This window comes from Molothrus aeneus, unplaced genomic scaffold (genome assembly GCF_037042795.1).
Source record: "Molothrus aeneus isolate 106 unplaced genomic scaffold, BPBGC_Maene_1.0 scaffold_49, whole genome shotgun sequence".
Lineage (NCBI taxonomy): Eukaryota > Metazoa > Chordata > Aves > Passeriformes > Icteridae > Molothrus > Molothrus aeneus.
Genome location: NW_027099165.1, coordinates 783237 through 807381, shown reverse-complemented (window position 1 = coordinate 807381; position 24145 = coordinate 783237). Strand labels below are relative to the sequence as shown.

Sequence of the window (24145 nt, the reverse complement as noted above, 5' to 3'; positions counted from 1 at the left end):
AGGGAGGACACAGCTCTGCCTTCCCCTTCTCTCTGTTGTTATCATCTCTGCTCTGGACACGCTGTGACCGGCAGCCACCGGCGGCTTCTTGGGGCAGCTTTAGGGAATGGTGTGGGTTTGTGACAGCAAGAGCTGAGTGTGTTCCTCGCGAGTCTAGGCAGAAACAGGGAGCAAGATAAAACCAACCTGAGCTCCCCGTTTTGGGGAAGCCTTTGACAGAGTGCTGAAGGGAGTGTGTTTCTCCCAAAGCCTGTGAGCCACAGAGCAGGAGAAAGACTTACTGAATACTCAGGGGAGGAAGTAGGAATGAAATAGAGAACATTTTTAGCTGCAGCAGCTCCTCATATTGCAGGTCATTTTAGGTAAGAAAGGTGTTTTTCCAGCCATTGCCAGTTCAGAAATGCTGCGTTTTCAGAATGGGAGCAAAACTAATTGGGATCATCTTTGCAGAAACGACCTCTGGCTTTTGACTTTCTCCATCCTGTGATGAGCAAGAAGCAGAGGATTGACCAAGAGCCCAGTGATGTCCAGCCAGCAGCTGGTGGCCATGCTCCTTCTTCCTTGGACCTGCCTTCCACATCCTGCTCAACTTTGAACCTGCCTCCAAGTGTCAGCTCCTTTTCAAGCTCCACCACTGAAGTAAAACAAAAAAGTAGCATTCAGACACAGTCTGGATTCCCAGTGTCTGCCACGGTGCAGGGGAAGACTCCCAAATCCAAAGGTGAGAAAAGAGAATACAACAGGGTGTCAAACATCCCACGCTTTGGATTTTTATAAAATGCTTGCCATGATCAAAGCCAAAGAGATGAGCAGAGAGCACAGGACCCAGGCAGAAAAGGAGTCATACAATCCAAGTGCCAAGGGTATTAAACAGAGGGACCACTTTTACGTATGCTTCCATTTAATTTTTACTGGATATTTGTATGATTCTTTAGTCTTATCCAGCCTCTCATCCACCGGCACCTCCAAGTCCTCCCCACCTTCATCCCCAAGCCTGTCTCTGGTGCCAGGGCATGTCACAAACTCAAAGATGCAGCACTTTGCACTTGCCCTGCCTGAATCTGATGAGGTTCCCAGGGTCCCAGTTCCCAAGCTTGTCCTCGTCTCTCTGGATGGCATCCCAGGACTCTGGTGTTGGCAAACTTGCTGAGAGTGCATTTAATCCCACTGTCTATGTCATTGTTGACACAGCTCCATGCTTGAACTTACAAACTGGGGAAATCGTATAAAAGCAGCATGCATAAAAAGAATTTTCACAAAAAGCTCCCATCCAGTATCACTCCTTTACCAGCTTGTAATGACTGTTTCTTTTTATTTCTTTACTATTTGGATTCTTATAGACCTGTGAATGCCAAACCATTAGAGGTTCAACAGCCTTGGTACATCGTTTTGTCCCAACATCTTTGTCTTCTCCAGACGTCCAGTTTGAACTGTTTGTTTCTGGTTTTCCCTCCCTTTAGGAGAAAAAGCAGAGGTGAGAGGAGCCCAAGAAAACAATTCAGGGCCTGTGCCTGAGAAGAAGAGGATGATGCCTGTGAGGCTTGCAGACATCGACTGGAGCGGCTGCGCTGCTGTTTACGGCCGGCCCTACAGGGACAGGGTGATTCATTTACTTGCCCTGAGGGATTACAAGGAGCCAGAGTTGCTTGCTCGGCTGCAGAGAGATGGAGTCAGGCCAAAGGACAAGGATTCCCTTGGAAAGATCCTTCAGCAGGTGAGATCTTGGAGCCTGTGCCAGCAATTCTTCCATCATGCTGTTCTGCTGTTCATAATTGTACTACTTCCTCACCTGTTCAAATTAGAGGCTTTTCCAATTCTTCTTCGAGTTAAGTTCCACTGCTTTTTCTTTCTGATAGGCGTTCATAAGAGGAATAACCATGGAAAGATGCCTTAACTCCTTCTTTCCTATTTAAAAATTCCCCATAGCCATAGGCAGTTGCTGAATTATGCAAGCATTATTATATTAAATAGGATTGTTTCCTCCATGGCCAGGAAAAAGCATTGTGGAACCTAATCAAAGAACTCAAATTCAATGTGGATGCAGATTCAGTTGATCCCACAGTGACTTTTGAGAACTCATTCCCTGAACCTGGGCAGTTTGTTGCTGGGTTTGCCCAGGGCAGTGGCAGGGCTTTTTCACCCTGAAGACATTCCCAATATAATGAGAGCCATGTTCTGCCATCCCAGCTGAAGTAGCTCCTTTAGATTGCTGTAGTTTGCATAGAGGTGGAATGAACATTTGTTTTCCTGAATGTCTGCCTGTAGGTAGCCAACCTGAATGCAAGGGATAATTCCTTCAGTCTGAAGGAACATCTGTTCCAAACCCTTCAGACTGATTGGCCTGGCTACAGTAAAATCGACAGAGAGATTTTGAGGTTGATACTTTCTAGGTAAGTTCAGTCTTTTGGGGAAGGAAAAGAGCCTTTTCAGAAAAAGCCCAGGGAAATGAAGCCGGGATTCTTAGAATATGCTGCCCCAGCAGAGGCCCATCAGGGTGATGGAATCCAACTCCTGGCCCTGCACAGGACACCAGAGGCATCACACCCTGTGCCCAAGAGTGTTGTCCAAACTCTTCTTGAGCTCTTGGTGCAGTGGCCACTGGCCTGGAGAGCCTGTTGCAGGGCTCAAGCACCCTCTGGGGCACAAATATTTTCCTGATATCCTGCCTAAAGCTCCCTCAAGGCAGCTTCATGCTGTTTCCTTGAGACCTGACACTGAAGGACTCTGTTTTCTATACAAGGAAAGAACTATGACAGTTGATATTTAGGCCTTGTAACATGAAATATTGGACCATCCATACAGAAAATCAGCTCCATCTCACAACCTCACCAGCCGCAGCCAAGCAACATCTCCAGGGCCTTCTGAGAGAGATGCTCCAGTAAGACGTGCTCAGGTATTTTGTGCATTTTTTAACATTCTGGACTGTAGAGTAAATTTCATCAGACTTGCTGGTGGTGTAAAAGCTGTGATGGAATGTGCAGGAGCAGGCCTAAGCATCTTTTGCCTCAGACATTCTGAGTGCTGTGACAGGGAGGGTGTGACAAGAAGAGAGGATCCTGCAGGGGTGGAGCAGCATTGTCCTGAGCCAACTTTCTGCTCTGCCTGGAGACTTGAGCTCCGTCCCCAGCCTCAACTCATTCCCTGGAGAAGGGCTCCAAGGGCTGGCTCTTCATGTGTGACAGAACTGCATAAAAAAAATCTCCTGTGCATTGGAGGCTGCACGAGGCTGAGGCAGATGGGGCCCTCTCACTCCCTTCTCCCTTCTCCCTTCTCCCTCTGTCTCTCTGTCCCTCTCATTGTTGACCCCAGCTCTGCACTATCCACATGGCTGGACAAAGCACAGGATCTACAGAATGGTGATATTCCCTCCCTCCCTGCTCTGCCTTAATTTCTCTCCTCCCTCCCTGTGCCTGGGCACAGCATGGCTGTCCTGTTCTGCTCCATCCTTGGCCCTGAGCTTTGCTGTGCTTGTGGGGAGCTTGTGGCCGTGTGCTGTGCCTTGTGAGGCAGCACCTTTGAGAAGCTCCTTGGGAGGAGCTGAGAGATGAGTAAAGGGCCCTGAGCAACAGTAAGGGCTTGTTGGGAACCACTTGTGAAACTCTCTTGTACAAATGGAAGGGCTTGTTAGCCAACAGCTTTTGAGTCTGCAGAGTGGGGAGCCTGCTGGATTTAAGACAGCTGTACCTAAAAGCACAAGGGTTTCTTGACATGTGGCTGCCATCTGTGTTCATCCTGATGAGAATTCACAGCCAACCATCACACCCTGTACTGCTGGGTTATAATAGTGATGCAATAATCTTCTTTTTAACACATAAAACTCTAAAACAGCCAGGTTCCTCTTTAATAAATCATGTGGGTGTGAGACAGCAAAAGCTGAGTCTTTTCCTGGTGTGTGCAAGCAGTAATTGGGACGTAGACAAAACTTACTGGGCATCCCCATTTTGGGGAGGCTTTGCTGGAGCTGCTGAAGGCAGTGTCTACTTCCCAAAGCCTTTTAGCAGTAGACTTGGAGAAGGACTTGCTAAGTCCTAAGATGAGACAGTAGGAATGTAGCAGAGCAGATATTTACATGCAGGTCATCCACGTTTGACAGCTAGTTTGAGTTAAAAATGATGTATTTTCAACCTTTGCCAGTTCCCAAATGCTGCTTTTCTAGAATGGGAGCCAAAGCTGATCCTGATCATAGATGAAGGAATTATTTTGCTGTTGTTGCAGAAACGGCCTCAGGCTTCTGGCTTGACCAGTCCTGTGAGGAGCAAGAAGCAAAGGATGGAGCAGTAGCCCAGTTACGTCCAGGCAGCAGCTGGTGGCCACTCCTCTTCCTGGCTGCTGCCTTTGACATCCCATTCTACTTCTGACCTGTCTCCAAGTCTGGGCTCCATTTCCCCTGCACCCTTAAGGTTTCAAGAAAAAGACAAATTTGGAGTTCTTGAATGCCAGCCCTTGTGTGCAGACGACTACCATGTGCAAAGAGATGTGAAGAGAGCTGGGGAGGCTGAAGCTGTAGTGTCCCTTGGATTTCAATGAAGGTATTAATGTGCTGCTTTTCCTAACTCCAGTGTGGATACCAGTGGAGTAAAACTTGATTTTTAAGAGAAGCCTCTGTATGAATTAAGGTGCAAGCAAGACCATATTTCAGAGTTAATACTACAGATGTTATTTAGAAGTAAATGTGAACTAGGGAGATAGAAAGAATAAAGGAGGAGGTGGGCCAGGTGGGGGGAAGTGCTGAGATGAACACCGAGGTGGGTTAGGCCCGGACGGGCCCTCCCTTCCTGCAGTGCAGTTGCACAGGCTCAGCTGCAGCAGTGGTGCTGCATCCCCTCATCGAATGTGCAGTGCAGGAGGGGAGGGAGAAGTGTGTGTGTGTGTGGTACAAAAGACTGGAAATTGCTCCCAGCCTGTGTCAGAGCAGGGATGTTGGCAAGGGCAGTCAGGCCTCCTGCAGCTCTGGGCTCTGGGGCAGCTGCGGCCTTTGGAGCAGGCGCGGCAGGGCCCTGGGTCACACTGGATACAGCCAGGGATGCTCCGTGCAAGGCTGAGGGCAAGGCTGGCCCTGCAGGGGAGCAGTGCAGTCAGGCCTGTGCTGGGGCTCTTGCCAACAAATGTCACTGGGCAGAAGGCAGCAGTGAAGGCTACTGCTTCTCAGGTGCCTCCCAAAATGTTGAAAGGCATCTGTAGTTTTCTTTTCAAAATTATCCTGCACACCAGTCATGTGCATGTAGCCTGGGATGCATCTTTGGCACAAGTTGTTTTCAGTCCTGGTACTGAATTCCAACTTGTTAAAGATTTACTGCTTGTAAATATTAATATCAGGATGGCTTAAATTGTTTATTCCCTTGGGGAGGGAGATTTTGTGATCCAAAAAGAACCAGGTCTTCAGGCCCAGTGGAACAGAAGCATTGGTGTGAGAGTGGTGGGAAGTGGCATCTATTGTTCTCATTGGCACTTCATCTTGGATTTGTATCATAAGCTTGATAAACCACACTTTGTTGATTTGAGGGAGAAAGGATTGAAGAAGGTTTGACTTCTGTCAGTGGCTTTAGGCATTAATGTGTTTTGGCCTCCTTAGGAGCAGATGTGTCTTGGGTTGTTGTTGTTTTTGTTGTGGTTTCAGACTTGTCTAGAGTTTGGTTTTAGGTCTGTATTACAACAGCCTCAGTTTTGCAAACTTCCCAGAAGGGTGGTGGCTCATGGAGAAAAATAGCTCAAATGTCAAACTGAGAGTATTTGTACTGTTTTACATGAATAAAACAAACTGGCCAGGCTTGGTAACCTCTGAGTGTGCCTCCAGGCTCTTTTAAAGCAAAGATCATGAAATTCTAAACTCTGCAGAAATGTTGGCATGCCCTAATTTTCTTTTGATTTCTCCTTCCCAGGGTAGTCCCAGCTACTCTGAGATGAAGAGCAGGTGCCAGTACCTCCACAAGAAACTGACCCACATTGAGCAATGAGTGTCTGAATTTGGCCAGCAGCAAGAGGAGTGCTGGCACCGGTCGTCTGCATCAGCAAGGGAAAATCTCTGAACTCCGGCTTTTTTATTTTAAAAGAAGAAGATTAGTTGTTTTAGGATTCTTCAACTTATCAATGAGGAGATAATTATTTGTTAAAAACATAGGATTAGTTCCTCTAGGATTATAGAAGTTAGCATTGAACTGTAGTAATAAAGAAGTTGCTTTATTTTTAACTCCTTCTCTTGTTGTCACTCATGTCATATTCAGAGTGTCGTTCTTCTGGTCAATTCTTCTCTTCAAGACTTAGGTTTGCCCACTGAATGAGTTTTGTCAGTAGAGGGTGTTAGCACGCTGCCTCTACTGTGAAGTTGTGCACATTTCAAGAAAAGATTGCAGCAAATGGAAATTCTTTATGATTAGAAGAAGCCTGTTTTCCGACCTTTCTTGTTAATTTCTTTGCCTGAAGTGGTGGAAGGTGTAGAGGTTTGGACCACCCCCTCCCACAATCACCTTGTTCCGGAGGGTTACAGAGGAGTGCACATGGGCTGCTCTAAGGTCTCAGCTGAAGTAGCTCTCAGGACTGCTTGTAAATCATGACCTCACCTTGTCAGTGAGCCAAGGAATATTCAGATCTTTGCAAGAGTTTTGTAAAACAGTTGGAGAAGTGTTGGAGACAAGGTGCTTCAATGGGTTTTAAAAGAAAAATTATGTTCAGGTGTCCCTATGGAAATGCTGTCCATTTCTTTACATATTTTAAACTGCTCTGTCTCAACCAGCCTTTCTAGAGAGACACAGATGTTGGTTCCTGCACAGACCTATGGGGACTGACGCCGGCAAGGAGGCCTGTTCACAGACACGAACAGGACGGGGCTGCTGTGGAAAGTGCCTCCAGCTGTTTTATTTTTCAGTATCAGTCTCATTACAGGATTATGACAATGGGAAGATGCTGGCAGCTCACATTCCAGGCAGCAGGCCAGAATACTTAATGTTACAACTTACTTTATAAGCTTCTTGACCAATCACACAAAGCAAAAGCATATTGACAGTAGTTCTAGCCAATCACCATAAGCACACGTGCCTTTGGTTAAAACAATGCTTGCTTATTTGGAATACAATACCCACTTGTAAGCCTTAAAACACAACGCACAGAGCTCCTTTATTAAGCTTTAATCTTCCTAATATCTTGCTAGATAAGCTTTCTGCAACTTGGAGAGCTTTTCAGACAAGCATTAATACACAGGCCATTGTTCTATTTGCCCTTGCTTTTTCTACAGTTTAAATAATTTTTCTGCTGACCCATCTCATGACTGCTGCTTTAGCTCTACTCACAGTTCTGCTGTATCTGAGGCCTGCCTTTTGCAGCTTTCCCCAAAACCTTCTGATTTTGTGGATTCCCACAGGGACTTTGAAGTCAAGTCCTTTTCCTAAGTTTCCTGCCATTTATTTATTTAGCTGAAATGGTAGACCAGTTATCAGCAAAGCCATAACCTCTTTTGGGGAAAAACAGGAAATTGAAGGAGGATAACATTTGGGAAGACTCATTAGGACTGTGAATGCTTCTTTCTTCCTTGGAGAGTATTCTACCAATTCCTGAATTGTTTCCATGCAATGATGTTGAGCCCTCATACCTGAGAGACCTTGAGGTGTTTTGTGATTGAACAGCTGAGCCATCGTTGCCCTTCTGTTCTCCTTCAAGTGAAGTTCAACAAAATGTCACCTCTTAAACGTGGAAATTTGGGTCCATTTTTGCCAGGGTCAGGGGTTGCTCCTACAGCTCTGCAGTGCAGCAGTCCCAGGAATGCTGCCATGGGGGACATGGGGTGAATTGTGCTGGGGAACTGTGGGAACCCAGGAAATTCCTCTGGCTGCTCTGGAGGACTGGGGACCCTGTCAGGGGGCTCAGAGACCTTGGCCCAGAGCCCAAGACCCCTGTGCCTTTGATTTAGCTCTTGGAAAAAACCATCACCAACCTTGTATGAAGAATTACAAGCCACCAAAGTTAAAGTAGAAGGAGAGTGAATTTATCACAGGGTAGAAAAATGGATTTTTGGGGTTTTTAGAATGGGGGTTCAGGGGGCAAGATGGAGGAATCTGGGCGTGTCCAGCCTTTCTCCTTCTTCTTGGCCTCCAACTTCTGCTGTGATGTTGGCACTTTTAGATCGGTTTAGAGTAGAAGCTCACTGTCTAACCTAGATGATCAATATTGGAAAGTAATTGTAAATATTGTACACGTAGTTTTTAGTATAAAAAGATAACACCGCCCAGGTGCAGGCAGAGTGCCTTGGACTGTCTTGCTGAGTGGACCTCGGCAGGACAGGAGAAAGAATTTTATAGATAAGATACAATAAACAACCTTGAGAATGAGAAATGAGGAGCTCTGACTCCTTCTTCGACCGCCGGGCAGGGAAAAGAGACTTTCTAACTCTTCTTGGGGTCACTCTGACCAGCGAGAGACCCCGAGAGGGAGCCTCCAGTTGGCCTGGGGGCTGCTGCTGGTTGACAGAGCAAGCAAGAGTGCTGCTGGCCAAAGGGTGAGCTGAGAATGAGGATTTTTCATGGTGACCCCTTCATGATTGATCTTTCCTTTTATGGAATTTCTTCTAACTAATTCTACACATCATAAAAAAAGTTATATTTCCATGCTTTTACAAGTCTAATCTTCATGTTCTCGGCTGTTTCTATTTGCCCCTCCAGTTCCCTGTGTGTTGGGGCTGGCTTCCCTAGGGGGCAGGTGTATCAATGTCCTGGTCCCATCCCCTTTTATTGCTGCAGGAGTGCTTGGGAACACTTCAAATGGTCCTTTCCACTTTTCTTTAAGTGCCTTGTTGCTGTGCTTTCTGACATAGACACTGTCCCCTGGTTGATGAGGATGTACCAGGGCATCCAAAGTCATCAGGGATGCTCATACACAAAGTTTCAGCAGAGATGAGAGCACTTTTCACCAAGATGGTAAAAAAGGAATTCAATTATCATTTCCTATCACATGACTGCCTCTATCTGGAAGGGATAGGAACTTGGTAAGGTCTTCCATAGAGCATTTCATGTGGGATGACTTTTTCTTTAAAAGCCACTGGAATTCTGATCCTCAGAAGTGGCAGGGGAAGCACTTTTGCCCACCTTATTGAAGTTTCCTGGAAAATTTTACTAATTTCTCTCTTTTGACTCTGATTTTTTCTCTCAGTCTTGATGCTGGGATAAGACCTCCATGGGCAGAGTAGGTCTCATTTAACTGGGAGTGTTTTGCATACATTTTGTACACTTTCAGCTATGAAATGAGAATCTTAATCTGCTGGCATTCCAAAAGGAATCCTTAATCAGAGTACTATTGATTTTTGACTGGAGGTATTTCTCTAGCTTTGTTGATGTGACAAGGAAAAGCCTCTGGCCATACAGAAAATGTGTTCCCTAAACCCAATAAATATTTATATGTACTTTTTATTAACTCAGAAAATTGTCCTTGTCATTAATATCTGGTACTACTTCCCTGTTTTGGGATCCTGAAGGGCAGTCTTTTGTAAAACTGTGCATTGATCTATAAGCAGAGTTTACATTTCAGCTGTCACCGTCCTTGTCAGCCTAACACTAAGGAGCTGCCTTTCCAAATTGTCTCCTGTACCTTCAATACCCCAATGGGTTTCTTTGTCTTCTCTAGTTTATGTCATTATTGCTTGAGGCACTCTAACTTGTTGATTTGTTGAAACCTACCATCCTGTAGGACTGAATCAGAAATTTAAGGATTTTGCTGAATGATTGTTTTCATTGTGGTGTTCTGTGTCTGATTTGGAAAGGTTCACAATTTGGAAAGAATTGCCAAGCAGATGCTTTGTTCTGCAACCTCTCCAGCAGTTTGGTCTGCTCATCAGTCTCCTTGGCTTGTCTGAACTGGTGAGCTCTTCAGTCCATTATTGCTACTTTAGCAGGGAACTGGATGCTCCCAAAGCTGTCCCTGTTTGATTGGAGATGCTGATTCCTTGCAGAAAGATTGAGGAATACAGCAGGATTCAAGACAGTGGCTGTCCTTAGCACCACATCTTTTGTTCCAGGAGTAGCACCCGTTACTTTAGCAAAACCAGTGAGCTCCTTTTTGCTCTACACCAGACATACCCATGTGTGGCACATAAACTGACATTTTTTTCCCATTTACTTTCACGCCTATTCTATCAATCAGGACTGTGGTGGCTCCTGCTCTCAGGTGCACTGGCCACCCCTTGGAGACAATGTTTTCTTAGGTGTTCTTCTAAGAATAATGCTCTTTTCCACAGGGTTCTTTCCTGCATTCCCAATCTTTGAGATAAATATGGAGTTACTGTGCAAGGCCAAGGCACTCATGTGTGAACAGGGCAAAGGGATCATTCAAATCTGGTATCTCCACTGCAGAGGCTGTCATCAATGTCTTTTTAAGATATGGAAAGGCTGTTGGACATATTGGAGTCCGCTATAACACCTGATGGGATTCCTTTCATGGTTCATACAAAGGCTTTTCCAACAGTCCCTAACTGGGGATCCATAACCATCACAATCCAGTCATTCCCAAGAAGGGACACAGTTGTTTTACAGATGTCGGCTCTGATGTTTGAGAAAGTGCTTCCTTCCTTTCTGTCCCTAAAATGAACTGTCCTTGTGAGTGTGGCAGCCAGGAAAGCAAACATGGGCAGATATGGACATGGTCTTGAAGACAAAGACAAGACTTGGTGACAAGGGAAATGAGCTTTGGATGGTAATATTCAAGCCATTTTCAATGCCGTGCTTTTATTCCCTCTGCCTGTAATGGGTTCTTTGTTGCCAGCTGCCTGAAATCAGGAGTAAGCTTGGGTATGGGGAAAAGGGAAAGTAAAATGATCAAAAGCTGAGTATAAAATATTTTTCCAGATGCATCAATAATTTCAATGGTCACTTGCAGTCAGCACAACTGTCAGCCTGGAATTGTGTTCAAGGTTCTCCCTGGTCTTTCCATGTCAGCTCCTGCTGCAGAGCAGCCAGGGGGCCTGGGCATGCTGCTGGCTTGTTTCCTTTGAGGAGAGCGAGATGAGGAAAGGCCGGAAGGTTGTGTCAAAGAGATGATATTTGAGTGCCCGTGTACGTGCTGGAATCCTCACAGACTGAGGGACCCACAACAGGATTGCCCAGAGCTGTCAGGGCTGCACCTTGCTGCCCTGGTGAGAGGTGTTCAGCGCTCTTTTGCCTCAGACAGAGCCAAGTGCAGCACTTTTGTGCAGAAACACTTCATTAGCCCTGGTTTGCACAGCTGCAGCTACTGGGCTTGGTGGGCTGCCCGTTTCTGCACTTGGGAATGAGCAGAGTCAGTGATGGGACAGGACAGGGCATTCCCTACCTGTGCCCATTGTGAAATCCCTCTGCCCCCACTGTGTCACATCCTGCTCCTCAGTGACATCCCAGCCAGCCTGGCACATGGAACTCCCTGTTTCCAAGGACATGTGGCCATTGTCACCGGCACAGGGCAGGACTGCTCAGAGCCTTCAGTGGCTGCAGTGAGAGCGGAGGTGTCAGAGCCACAGCGAGTGTTGTTCCAGCTTGGCTGGTTCCAGCACCCATTGTTCAAGAGGCCGATCCACCCAGTGAGTGGAGGTAATTACTTACAGTTCTGTGCAGAAAGAGGGGCTCAGGGACAAATTCACAAAGCCAGCACCATGAGAATCCAGAGCGTCTTAGTATTTATATATTTGAGGAAAGAAAGCAATTAATGTTCATTGCCTGCAAGTTCCCTAGTTCTCTCCATAATGAGCCTCTCACTTCTCATGCTCATTAGTCTGCATGCTCAGTCTCTTGCTTCTTCTTAGTGAGAGGTTTCTTGAGTGGGTGGCCATCATCTGGCCCTGCTGGAATGGCCTTTTACCCTGCCAGAGCTGATGCTGCATTGCCTTTATCAGTTTGTTCCTTTTCTCGGGGGTTCTGCCAAATGTCCTTGTGCCTGTAAATTCTGCATTCTTTGTGTCCACCATCAGTGGTACACCCTTCTTCCCAAGCATTGCTGACCTTTCCTCTGTCTGAGGCCACTGAAGCCTTTCAAGCTCTGCACCTCAACAAGGCAATTCAGCCAAGAAGTCACCTGCCTTTCCAAGGCCTAGCCATCACTTCCAGCTTGCTGGCTACTTCCTCTTTCATGGGAGTCATCTCCTTTCTTGTTGATGAGCCTTGAAAGCTGCAATAGCCAAACATCCAAAAACACATTTTCCAAACAAGTATTTTGCATTGTGCAGATTTTTCAGCAGGATCAGGGTCTGTGAGGGAGAGGAAGCAGCCGAGGCAGAGCGGGATGGCGGAGCTGCGGGCCTGGGCAGGATCCAGGGAGTTCCGCAGGGCCCCAATCCGCACTGCGTCCCGCAGGGCCCCCACCAGCACTGCGATGCCCGTCAGGGTGACCCAGAGGTGCCAGGAGCAACAGGTGAGGGGCAGGTGTGGGGCTCTGCGGGTTGGCAGCGGGTGGGGGCTTGGCCATGGTGTTGGTGTCAGGTGCTGCTGAGGCCGCGGGACCTGTTGGGCAGGGCTGGGGCCCCACTGGTGCGCCAAGGGGCCCTCTGAGGCAGCTGCCCGGGGGAAGCGACTCACAGGGATGACACGGAGGAGGTGCCAGTGGAACTGGGATGTTGCTCTCATGGATGCAAGTGGCTCTCACGGATGACACTGAGGAGGTGCCAGTGAAAGTCAGATATTCTCCAAACGGTGACACAGGGAATTCATGCTCTGGTCATGAGTCCTGGCCAAAATGCATGGATTTCTCATGGTTCCAAGTTTGTACTGCACTCACGGAAAAGGTCCAGATAAAGGAAATTCTCTAACAGTATTTTCTACTATTAGGAGGATATATAACTGTATTTCTGGCTGTGATGCATAGTGGAGAACTCCAAACACATGCACACCATTTTCAAAGCTTTTCCCCTTATTGATTTGATTTTTATCAAACAAAGAAGTTAACCCTCATTAGTTCTAATTTAGAGTTCCATTAAGTAATATTCTATATTCTTTTGGTATTGATGTCTCCCTACTCATGCTAATTAATTCACATTTTTCAGTCCATTTATCATAGCCTTTTAGATTTTATCTCAGCCAATTTTGCCTTCTGAATGAGGCAGTTGCATGGCAGTAGCTGTTTTTGTTTAAAATGTACTTAGGCTGACAAACATTTTAGTGATTTTTAACCTCTACCGGAATGTGGCACATTGGGTACTAAATGATGAGTTCAGCCAAGCAAGTTCAGCCAAGTTCAGCCCAAATTTTGTTACATCTGATAAACTGTTTCCATTTCACATCTATGCAAAAAATTGCATCTAGAGCTGAGGAAAAGAGAAAGGGATTTCATGTGTGTTGAGAGTTGCAATTCAGATTGTGCAGATGAAATTCTTCTCAGAGCTGACCCTGTGTTGTGCTTCCATAGTGCCAAATACATCCCAGTGCTGGGTCCTGCCCTGAGTTCTTGATCGTTTTGTGAACCACTCTCACCAGGAGTGTTAGCTGAGTCAAGCTGGCCAGGTCCATTGTACTCAGACACTTGATTTCAAGGGAAGCCTGTGCCTAGAAATTCCAGCAACTGGGAAAGGATGACTTGCTACTTGAAGGCTTGGCTGCATTAGAGGCTAAATGAGGGTGGCTCTCTCAGGGCACTTTTGCAGCCGGCTGCTTTCAGAGGGAGAACTGTGTCAAAGCAGCCCTTTTTGGTGATGTGACAGCAAACCTTTGCAAATGGAACTCTTGTTGAAAATGGCGGGCCTAGTTAATCAGCATTAATGGAGAGTCGGCTGAAGATTTTACAGAAAATTTATTTTCCTTTTTAGTCAAACGCCCGTGAGGGATCGCACAATGGAAGTGCAAAGGATGTCAAATTGTATAACACACTTGGAGGTATGGCTGCCTTTCATATTTTGCTCAATGCCTGTAAGATTTTCAACTTGGTAATAAATTTTGGAAGCATATTCTCAGTACAGGGGATCACTTGTGTTCAGAGATCTTGATAGTGGAGTCCTGGAAAATGTTAAAAATAGTCTTTGAAAATATTAGGCCTTGTATTTTCTCAGATCACTGCACGTGCGTAAGCAGTATGATAAATGATATAATTGTTAGATGTGATGATTGTTTAGTAGTTAATTGTAATTATTATATAACCATAAGAAGAATCGTGAGAAATTATGTTGGAAATTTAAAGGGGGCTATGTTTAGCTGAAATCTGTGTATACAATAGTAAAATATAAGTTTGATAATTATCATGAAAGTTATATAATGATAGAGTATAAAACACGTTCACCTTGAATGTATGGTTGGAATCAGATTTGGGTGGAAATCACCCCGATTCCCAGAGCTCTTCAATAAAAAGCACCGCATATAATCGCTTCTGTGATTATGTGTTTTTGAACGCTAACAATCTCAACCTGGAGGCTGTTTGGCCTCAGGTCAGCCTTGCAGTCTCATGTCTCAGCATTCAGCCACTGGTTTGTTTTCCCCTAAGAAAGCCTGCCAGTGCTTCCTTGTTCCCATACTGCTTGATGGGTTGGAAGTTGGAGCATGGAGGTCAAGGTTTGGACCACCTTATGCACTTACATTCACAGTCTTGGTAGATAAGATTTTGGGTTTGGAACACCTAGGCACAGTCATTACCCATTAAATCTAATTGGGAAATTGAAAGCAAATGACCTTGAGGAAGTGGCTTAGAGAATTTCATAAGGTCAATATGGAAAACCATGCTTGATTTAATTGTTTGTCTTGGTCATTAATAAGTGAATGTTGCCACAATAGTACACTGGGTTCTTTTCAAGGAAAGTGACAGGAAGATATTGATGTCATCTTGCCCATGGATTCCAACATTCCCCTCAAAGCACAATGTGCTTAGGAGGTGCCATTTGTATTAATCTGTTCTGAGTGCTGTTTCCCCCAGGAGCCTGGCTCCAGGCAGACACGAGGTGCCCATTCCCCTTCCAGGCACTCAGTGGTGCTGCCTGCAGCAGTGAGCTGAGCCAGGTCCAGCCAGCTGCCCTGAGCAAAACAGGCTCTCACCTGGCTGTGGCTGCAGTCACCTGCCTGCAGGGACATCCCTGCCCCTGCAAGTGCAGCTCTTGCTCTGCCTTAGCCTAGTGCACAGCATTTTAAGGCAGCATCATGGTGGCTTTTTGGAGAGACAAAACTCAACTTCTAAATTTCTCATTTGAGAGGTTTTGTTTCAAATGTGAGTGATAATTTGTGTGATTCTTGGTGGTGGTCTACATAGATCCTAAGGGAATATTTAATATTGAGTACCTGGGGTGTGAGGACTGGCAGTAGTGAATCAATTATTGAACTTGGTGGCAATTTTGCTTTGGGCTGGCACAGATAAACTCAGGTGAGACAGGTCTGGTTGCTGGATGGGTACAGGGTGACTTTGCAACATGCTCCATAAAGGACCAGTTAGGGACTGGGCTTTGTCACAGAATCAGAGAATATGCTGAGTTCAAAGGGATACACCAGGATATTCAAAATCAGCTCTGTCCCCAAGAATACCCATCATCATTTTAAGTCAACTCTTTTGCCTTCTGCCAACTTCCCATTTGACACTTCTTTCTCTCCTTTCCTTTCCTTTGGGAAAACAAGCAGATGTGAGAAGAAGAGCCAAACCAAATCCTTCATGTCCTGCCCCTGAGGACAAGAGAACAAAGCCCATGAAGCCTGCAGAGAGGGAACAGAATCCTTGCAGTGCTGTTTATCGGCGACCCTACAGGGACAGGGTGATTCATTTACTTGCTCTGAGGACTTACAAGAAGCCAGAGTTACTTGCTCACTTGCAGAGAGATGGAATCATGCAAAAGGACAAGGGCACCCTTGCAAAGATCCTCCAGCAGGTGAGATTGTGGAGTTTGTGCCAGCATTAATTCCACCACACTAGTCTTTTGTTCCTAATTGTCACTTGTCCCTCTACTTTTTAAATTACTGTTTAAATTTTAGATACAGATGAACAAGTTAGCAAATGCTCCCTGTTAATTTTTTCCATCAACTTCATCCAGAGGTCTCAAGCTGCAGGTCAATGTGACAAAAAGAAAGAAAACTTCAAAACTTTTGGATCATTGTTGTTTTGCTAGAATGGCTGGCAATGAGTAACACTTTGTAATGCTCTGCTCCTCATGCCTAATTCCATTCTCTTTCTTTTCTGTGCAATGTTTAACTGCTTCATGGAGTAACTTCACAGGGCTTCCTTGATTGTGTGAAATGGTTTGTCATGGCACTTAAAATTTCCTGGGAGAAGTTCCAGAGCAGAGGAGATCAGGAACTGCAGAGGCCAGTATTTCATTTGAACGCTGTTGGTGGCCTCCCAATGGTACTTGGCTTCTCTGGGATCTGTGGGGATTGCCTTCCCAGGATGTTCCAGGCAAATCCTCCTTGATAAAGATGGTAGCCAAACTTTGAGCGGAGTGTTTCTTTACTGTCATGTGAATTAAATCTCCATCTTCCTTGGAACTCTTTTATTCGGTAACTTCTCCAGTGCTCCTCTGAATTCCACTGGTATTTCCTTATTATAGCCAGCCATAGGATGCACATGCATTGAAAGATGCAGTGGTTCTTTCCTTCCTTTTTCAATCTTCCCTGCTCCTCTAGGCTGTTGCTGCATTATGCCAGCATTATTACATCAAGCAGGAACATTTACTTTTCAGCTAGGAAAACAGTGTCTTGGAACCTGCTCAAGGGAGGAAAATTCAATACAGTTGATCCCACAGTGACTTTTAAGAACTCATTCCCTGAACCTGGGAAGTTTCTTGCTGAGTTTGCCCAGGGCAATGGCAGGGCTTTTTCACCCTGAAGACATTCCCAATATAATGAGAGCCATGTTCTGCCATCCCAGCCGAATTAGCCCATTTAGATTTCAAGTTGATTATAAATTTTCAAAGCTCTGCTCCTTAGAAGGTAAAGGATGTAAACATTTTTTCCTGTTCCATTGCAATATTTGAGGAGATATCCCTGGAATCAATGTGCTGCAGGAGGTGTGAAGTGCCTCAGGGTCCAGGTTTGCATTCTGAAAATTCTGTGTGAGCAGCCCTGCAGCCTGAAATGCCTTGCTCAGGCTTTTGTGGACATCAGAGCAAGTGGGGGTTTCTTTGGTATAAATCTCAAATGGGCAGTGTGAACTTGCTGAGATCTGGTACACAAACACTGGCTTTCCTTCCAACACAACCTGAGTTCTGTTTCCAAGGAGTAAATCCCTGATTCTGGGTATCATTGTCACATTTACATTTCTTATTCAACTGCGGGCAGACAGGCATCAACAGAGACCCATATTATAAATGTTTATCATGTTTTCAAGGAGAAAAGAAAAGTCAAAGTTGTGGCTGCTGTTGGTGGTGTGTTAGATGAGTTATTCCATGTGTTGCAGGGGTCAAATTGATGGAGACTTTTCCAATGGGCTTTACTGTGGAATTCTGAGCAGGTGTCAGATGACGAAGTCTAAACCTGCACTTTAGATATATCAATAAATATATCAATGGTCTCAAGGTTTTACTACCTCAATTTACCTTTGTGAGTAGACTCTCTATTTGCCTTGTGGAAGATATGAACCTCATTTCTTTGCAAAGGAATACAGCAAGGCATGTGCACGGCCTTCTCATGGCAGAACTTTGCTGGAATGAACCCTGGATCTGCCACATAAGGAGGGACTCTGGGCCTGACCCCCTCTCCTTACACATTGTAGCTCTCAATGTTGTTTTCAAAGGAACTCTTGCTAGATATGAATGGAGCTACTGGGTTGTTTTCAATTGGTGAAACATTAATATGGCTGAAAACTCATGTGATAGAGGAATAATCAAGCTCTGAACAAAAAGACATTAATTAGTTGAAGCTGGGTGCTCACAAGCAGCTGTGCAGGACCAATCGTATTTCTGTAGTTTGCATGCAGCAAGCATAATAAAGATTTGTTTTCCTACATGTCTGCTTGTAGGTAGCCAAGTGGAATGCAAAGGATAATTCCTTCAGTCTGAAGGAACATCTATTTCAAACCCTTCAGACTGATTGGCCTGGCTACACTGAAATAGACAGACAGAATTTGAAGTTAATACTTTCTGGGTAAGTTCAGTCTTTCAGAGAAAGGAAAAAAGTCCTTGGGAAAAGAAGCTTAGATTGTTAGAATATGCTGAGGTAGCAGGGACCTGCCAGGATCCGGGCCCTGCACAGGACACACCAAGAAGCACACCCTGTGCCCAAGAGTGTTGTCCAAACACTTCTTGAAGCCTCCTGCAGTGACCACTGGCCTGGGGAGACCGTTGCACTGCTCAAGCACCTGCTGGGGCACAAATGTTTTCCAGATATCATGCCTAAAGCTCCCCCAACTCAGCTTCATGCTGTTTCCTTGAGTCCTGACACTGAAGGTCTCTGTTTTCCTTGCAAGGAATGAATTTTGACAGTTGATATTTAGGCCTTGTAACATAAAATATTTGACCATCCATACAGAAAATCTCTGAATGCCACCAACCCTGGCCAAGAGACATCTCCAGGGCCTTCTGAGAGAGATGCTCCAGCAAGACCTGCTCAGGTATTTTGTGCATTTTTAACATTCTGGACTCTCTGGTAAGTTTTAGCAGACTTGCTGGTGGTGTAAAATTGTCATGTGAATGTGCAGGATCTTCCCTTTTGGGGAAGCCTTTGATGGAGCTCCTGAAGGGAATGTCTTTCTCCCAAAGCATTTTAGCTACAGACTTGAAGTAGGACTTGCTAAGTGCTAAGATGGGAAAGTAGGAATGAGACAGAGCCTGCATTTACCTGCAGTCCTTCCTGGTTTGAATGCTCTTTTTAGTGAAGAAAGATGTGTGTTAAAACTCTACCCAATCGGAAACACCACATTTTCAGAATGGGAGCAAAAGCTGATCCTGATCATAGGTTAATGAATGAATTATTTTGTTATTGATGCAGAAACGGCCTCTGGCTTCTGAGGTTTCCAGTCCTGTGACGAGCAAGAAGAGGAGAATTGGCCACCAGACCAGTCATGTCCAGGCAGCAGCTGGTGGCCACTTTTCTTCCTTCCTTCTGCCTTCCACATCTCTTTTCCCTTTGGACATGGCTCCAAGTGCCGGCTCCCTTTCCCCCTGCACCCATGTGGTGCAAGCGACAGAGAAATTTCAGAGTTCCAGGGTCCCAGCACCTGCCAGGGAGCAGAAGGAGATCCCCAGTTCAAACGGGGAGAAAAATGAATTGGGGAGGCTGAAGCAGTGGCACCGCTTGGATTTCGATGAAGGTATTGATGTGCTGGTTTTCCTGACTCCTGTGTGGATAACTGTGGTGTAAAGATTTCCTTATTAAGAGAAGCTTCTGCCCAAATTAAGGTGCAAGCATAACTCTTCTCCACAGTCAATAGTAAAAATGTTATTGAAGAGGAAATGCAAACTAAGGAGATAGGAAGAAATAAGGGAAGAGAGGCAGGGTGAGGGGAAGAGAGAGACTTTATGTGGGGAGATATCATCACCACATGGACTCTCTGCTGTCCAGCCAGTCCTACCAAACCCTTGGTCTTCTCAGTGGTGGGGATCCCCAAGACTGTCTGGAAGTACCACCTTTATACTCTCCAGGATTGGAGTATCCACGGGGTGGTCACAGCTGTCCCCACATCCCAGGCTAGAAGCCATGCAAGCACTGATTTTCCTTACTCATAGTCTCTACAGTGGAGGTTTTTGTCTGGTGTCCTAATTCCAAACCTTCACCTCTGTTAGGCCAAGGCTTTGTGCTTTTCTTCTTGCCAGTTGTACTTCTCTCAAATTCCACTTGTGGTGGCTTGTCTTATGGGAAAATCCTTCTTTGAGAATGCTCTGAAATATTTAATTGTGCTCTTGCACCTGGTGAAAAGGGAGCTTTGAAAGTGGGCACTGGATACACGAAGGCACTGCTCTACATGACGGCTCTACCATTGTCCCTGCGGGACGGTCATGATAAATCAAGACTTTTTTATTTTTTCTGCCATTACATTAGATTGTAACTCTTGGTTTAAAAGACAACAACAAAGCCCAGAATCTGTGCTGCTGGAACCTTTTCTAAAAGTACATTGATTTTTAGAAATTCTCCCTCTAAGTAGTGCAAAACCAATCAAGAACAAAGAAATGTGAAATAGATTGCTGTTGGGAGAATCTGGTTCAAAGAAAGAGCCAGACACTAGAAGCCAATGGGAATGGATGTTTTCCTTTCCCTCTGATTTCTAGTAAAATGACATGCATTGACTGAGACAGCACTTTTTCCATCAGCAGATTTTCAGGACTGCATGCTGAAGGCAGAAATCTGTCACACATTTATTGCAGACCAGTTTACTGAAACCTGTGGATCAAATCTCAGTGATTCCATGGTTGTTCATTGAACTCAGCCTTTACTTGGAAACTGCAAAAGCTACAAAACCTGGGCTGTGGTTTCCTGGCGTTCTACTTTCAACTGGACTGGGAGTTTCCTCTCCATCCTAGCTGCAGAATTTCATTCTTCAAAAGCTGTGGGAGTGGTACAGGCTGGAAACAACATTGAAAAGCTAAACAGAAATGCATAAAGAACACTTGATTTCTGATGACGGAGATACACCCAGCAGGGCAGAGTTCAGTTGCTTGGTTAAATCTGTGGGTTCTCCCTTTTGGAGGTTGACCTTGCAAATGACAAGCTGGGCTCAGCCTGGAGGCAGGTTTGGAGCGTGCAGATGCCTCTTGCAAGTGGTGGTGTGCTTGTAGAGACAGGGGCTTTGAGATGGTCTTTCCACATTTCTTCTGGACATACACAGAGTACCTTCAAACCTCGGGATGTCTTTGGAAGGATTCCTGCTTGAATCCATAAACACATCAGCAGCTTTCTTCAGGAGCCAGTTCCCAAATTCTGCCCATCTGGTGAAGGAAAAATCTGTTCTTTGTTTGAAGTTTGGGACTTAGGCTGAAGCTGTCATGTGGATTGAGAGAGAGCAAATGCACTTTTGGAAATGAAATGCTCACAGCAAAGCTGTTCTTCCAAGTTGTATTGAACATACTGTGACAATTGGTATTTCTGTCCAGTTTCATTACCACAATTACACTAATATTTATACTTCTGCTATACAACTAAAATCAACAAAAGCAAGTGGAACATCAAAGAACATCTCTTTTCTCAAGAATTGAAGCTCAGGTAGCTTAAAAATTGACAAGGATGGGCTTTTTATGCTTGAAACAAAACCTGAAATGGAAAGCAGAGAGAGACGACCATGATCTTGATTGTTCCTTCCTGTTTCAGCTGACTTTTCCTTATGGCAGCTCTTTTTAATATCATCATAATTCTTGAATATTTCTTTGGAAAGAGGGCTGCAAGGTTATGCTTCACAAACACCTTTAAAAAAAGGCATTGCCAAATCCCTTTGCCAAGAGGCAAAGGGCAATTCCCAAGTGCAGAGCTGTTTCCAACCCCATCCTGCCACTTCAGTGAGGAGCACTGGGTTTTGGCTGCAGGGTATTGGAGCCTTAGTGCCAGTAAGCCCTAGAGAATGGAATTGGCTTTCCTGCTGACAAGAGTGCAGGCACTCATTGGAACTGTGGGCCCCTGGAATTGGCAGGGAAGTGGGGATAAAAACATGGCATGCAAAGAACTTCTGCTTTCTTCTATATTTCTTTTTGGAACCTTGATGTTGATTTCTCTCCAGCCGTTGTCTTTGGAAGCTGCATCTGTTGCTGCATGACTTGAATGGCTGTGCAGATGCCACCTCATGCCTTCAAATAAGAAAAGCTGAGCTGGGGCTAACACTGTGGGAATGCACAGTCTGTAGAATAAATTGGCCACTCCCTCTCTCTAATTCCCAGGACTGTATAGTGTGGAGGTTGTGTCTATTGTATTATTAAATGATGTTGCTTCTTGTCAGTAATTTACTGTGAGAAGAATGCTCTGAAGGACTTTTTCAAGACTGTCCAATGGGGATCTTTTGGCCTTTTAATGATCTCCTGATGAAGAGTGTCAAAATTCTACTTTTCTGCAGGAACAAGAAAAGATACTTCCATTGCCTCCGCATGCTCTGCAACAAGCAATGAACCTGACTATTTGAGGTGAGTAAAAGAACAATTCAGCCTTGTCCCTGTCAGTGGGGTGCAGTGTCAAGCTCTTTCCTGTGCTGAAAGGATGAGTTTGAGCAGGTTTAGCTGGGCCTGGAAGGCTCAGAGCAGAGATGAACACCAAGGTGGGTTAGGCCCGGACGGGCCTTCAGTCCGGTGCCTCCCAAAATGTTGCAAGGCATCTGCAATTTTCTTTTCAAACTTAACCTGCACGCTAGTCAGGTGTATCTGGCCTGGGATGCATCCTTGGCACAAACTGTTGTCTGTTCTGGGGCTGAACTTCAACTTGTTGAGGATTTACTGCTTGTAAATATTAATCTCAGGATGGTTTGAAATGTTTATCCCCACGTGGAAAGTGTTTTTGTGATCCAAAAAGAACCAAGTCTTAAGGCCCAGAGGAGCAGAAGCATTGGTGTGAGAGTTCTGGGAAGTGGTATCTATTGTTCTCATTGCCACTTCATCTTGGATTTGTATCATGAGCTTAATAAACCTCAGGCCTGTTGATTTGAGGGAGAAGGGAATGAAGAAGATTTGACTCCCATCATCAGTAGGTTTAAGCATTAATGAGTCTTGCCCTTTTTAGGAGCAGATGCTGTTTGGGTAGTAGGTGTAGTTTTAGGCTGATTTAGAGTTTGCATTTGTGGCTGTTTTCCAAATGCCTCAGTTCCATGGTCAGTGATGTAATTGCTGTCTGCTTGAAGAACCGGATATTGTTATTAACTCTGTTTGCCATTATACAAGAATGTGGCTCAAAAGTCCAGCTCTTTGCAACTCTCAACTGCATAAATGCATTCCATTACAAAAATGTTTCACAGATATAGTTTCACAGGTAAATGTAACAAATTTAAGCTTTTCCTACATAAGAAGAGATTATACTTTAGTAATGTATCTCCTCTTTCTGAAGCTGCTGTGTTTGTCATTTGACATTTGAAAAGAGGGCAAATCTTTTCTAAATGTTCTCTACTTGCTAATGAACAAAACTTCTACAATGTAAGCTAATAGTAACTAAGAATCGGACACCTAGAAATGTGGCAGATTCCTAGAGTTACCTGACTTGCGTGAGCTTGAAAGTAGAAACTGTCAGTCCCAGAGCAACTGACTCAAAGCTTGGGTGTCTGTGTTTGACATTACCCTGTGCTTGGTGTAAAATTACACCTGTGTTTTATGGACTAGAAACATACTGGAATGTTCTCTTAGAGTTCACTCATGGAAAAATGTTCTCATTTTTTCCATTAGAAAATACGTAGCCATTGTCTCCTTGGAGCAACGGCAGCGCTACAAGGATGACTTCAATGCAGAGTATGAGGAATACCGGAATTTACATTCTCTGATTGACAAGACCACAAAGAAGTACAGACAGTTTCAGGAGCAATGGAAGTCTCTGACTCCCGGCTCTGAAGCCTATCAGGTAAAGAAGGATAAAACCATGAAGACTGTGCTTCATCATCACTGCAGTGTTTTGGATTGCCGGGAATGTCACTGCTTAGTGAGTCAGGACGGAACCTGCAGAATTGGCATATATGCTCAGACACTGCTTGGGCTGGGTCTGTTTTTTTCCAGACCCTGCCCAAAAGCCCCTGTTTGAGCTTTCTCTGAAGAAACAGTAAGGGGAGAGGAGTCCCAGACAGAGGGTTAGAGCATGGGCTTTTTCTGTTGCCTATTGAGAGGCCAAATTGCATCTCTTGGGTGATGCTGGGAGATGGAGATTTGTTTTTGCAAATGTCCCAGAAGAGTGGTGGCTGACAGAGAAGAAAAGCTCTAGAGTCAGACTGAGTGAACTTTTAGTGTTTTACCAAAGTTTGCATTTTATGATGATGGTGAAACATTCCTCATGTTTTTTTTCTTGTAGATGCTGCATCATCGAATCCTAGCAGAGTATCAGCAGTTACAACAGGTACGTGTGACACCAGAGCTGCAGGGCCATGGTAACTGCTGAGTCTGCCTCAAGGCTTTTTTAAAGCAAAGGACATCAGACTCCAGCCTCTGCAGAAGTGTTTGCATGCCCTAATTTTCTTTTGCTTTCTCCTTCCCAGGGTAGCCCCAGCTACTCTGAAATGAAGAGCAGGTGCCTGTACCTCCACAACAAGCTGGCCCATATTCAGAGCCGCATTTCTGAATATGACCAGCAGTGAGTGGAGTCCTGGCACCAGACATCTGCTTCAGCCTGGTGACATCTGCAAACCCTGGATTTTTTATTTC

At 45.1% G+C, this 24145-nt stretch overlaps 1 pseudogene; it reads left to right on the top strand.

The window, feature by feature from the left end:
- The first annotated feature begins 787 nt into the window (after nt 1–787).
- Nucleotides 788–24078, top strand: LOC136571015 (RNA polymerase II elongation factor ELL2-like; annotated as a pseudogene).
- Nucleotides 24079–24145: the final 67 nt, after the last annotated feature.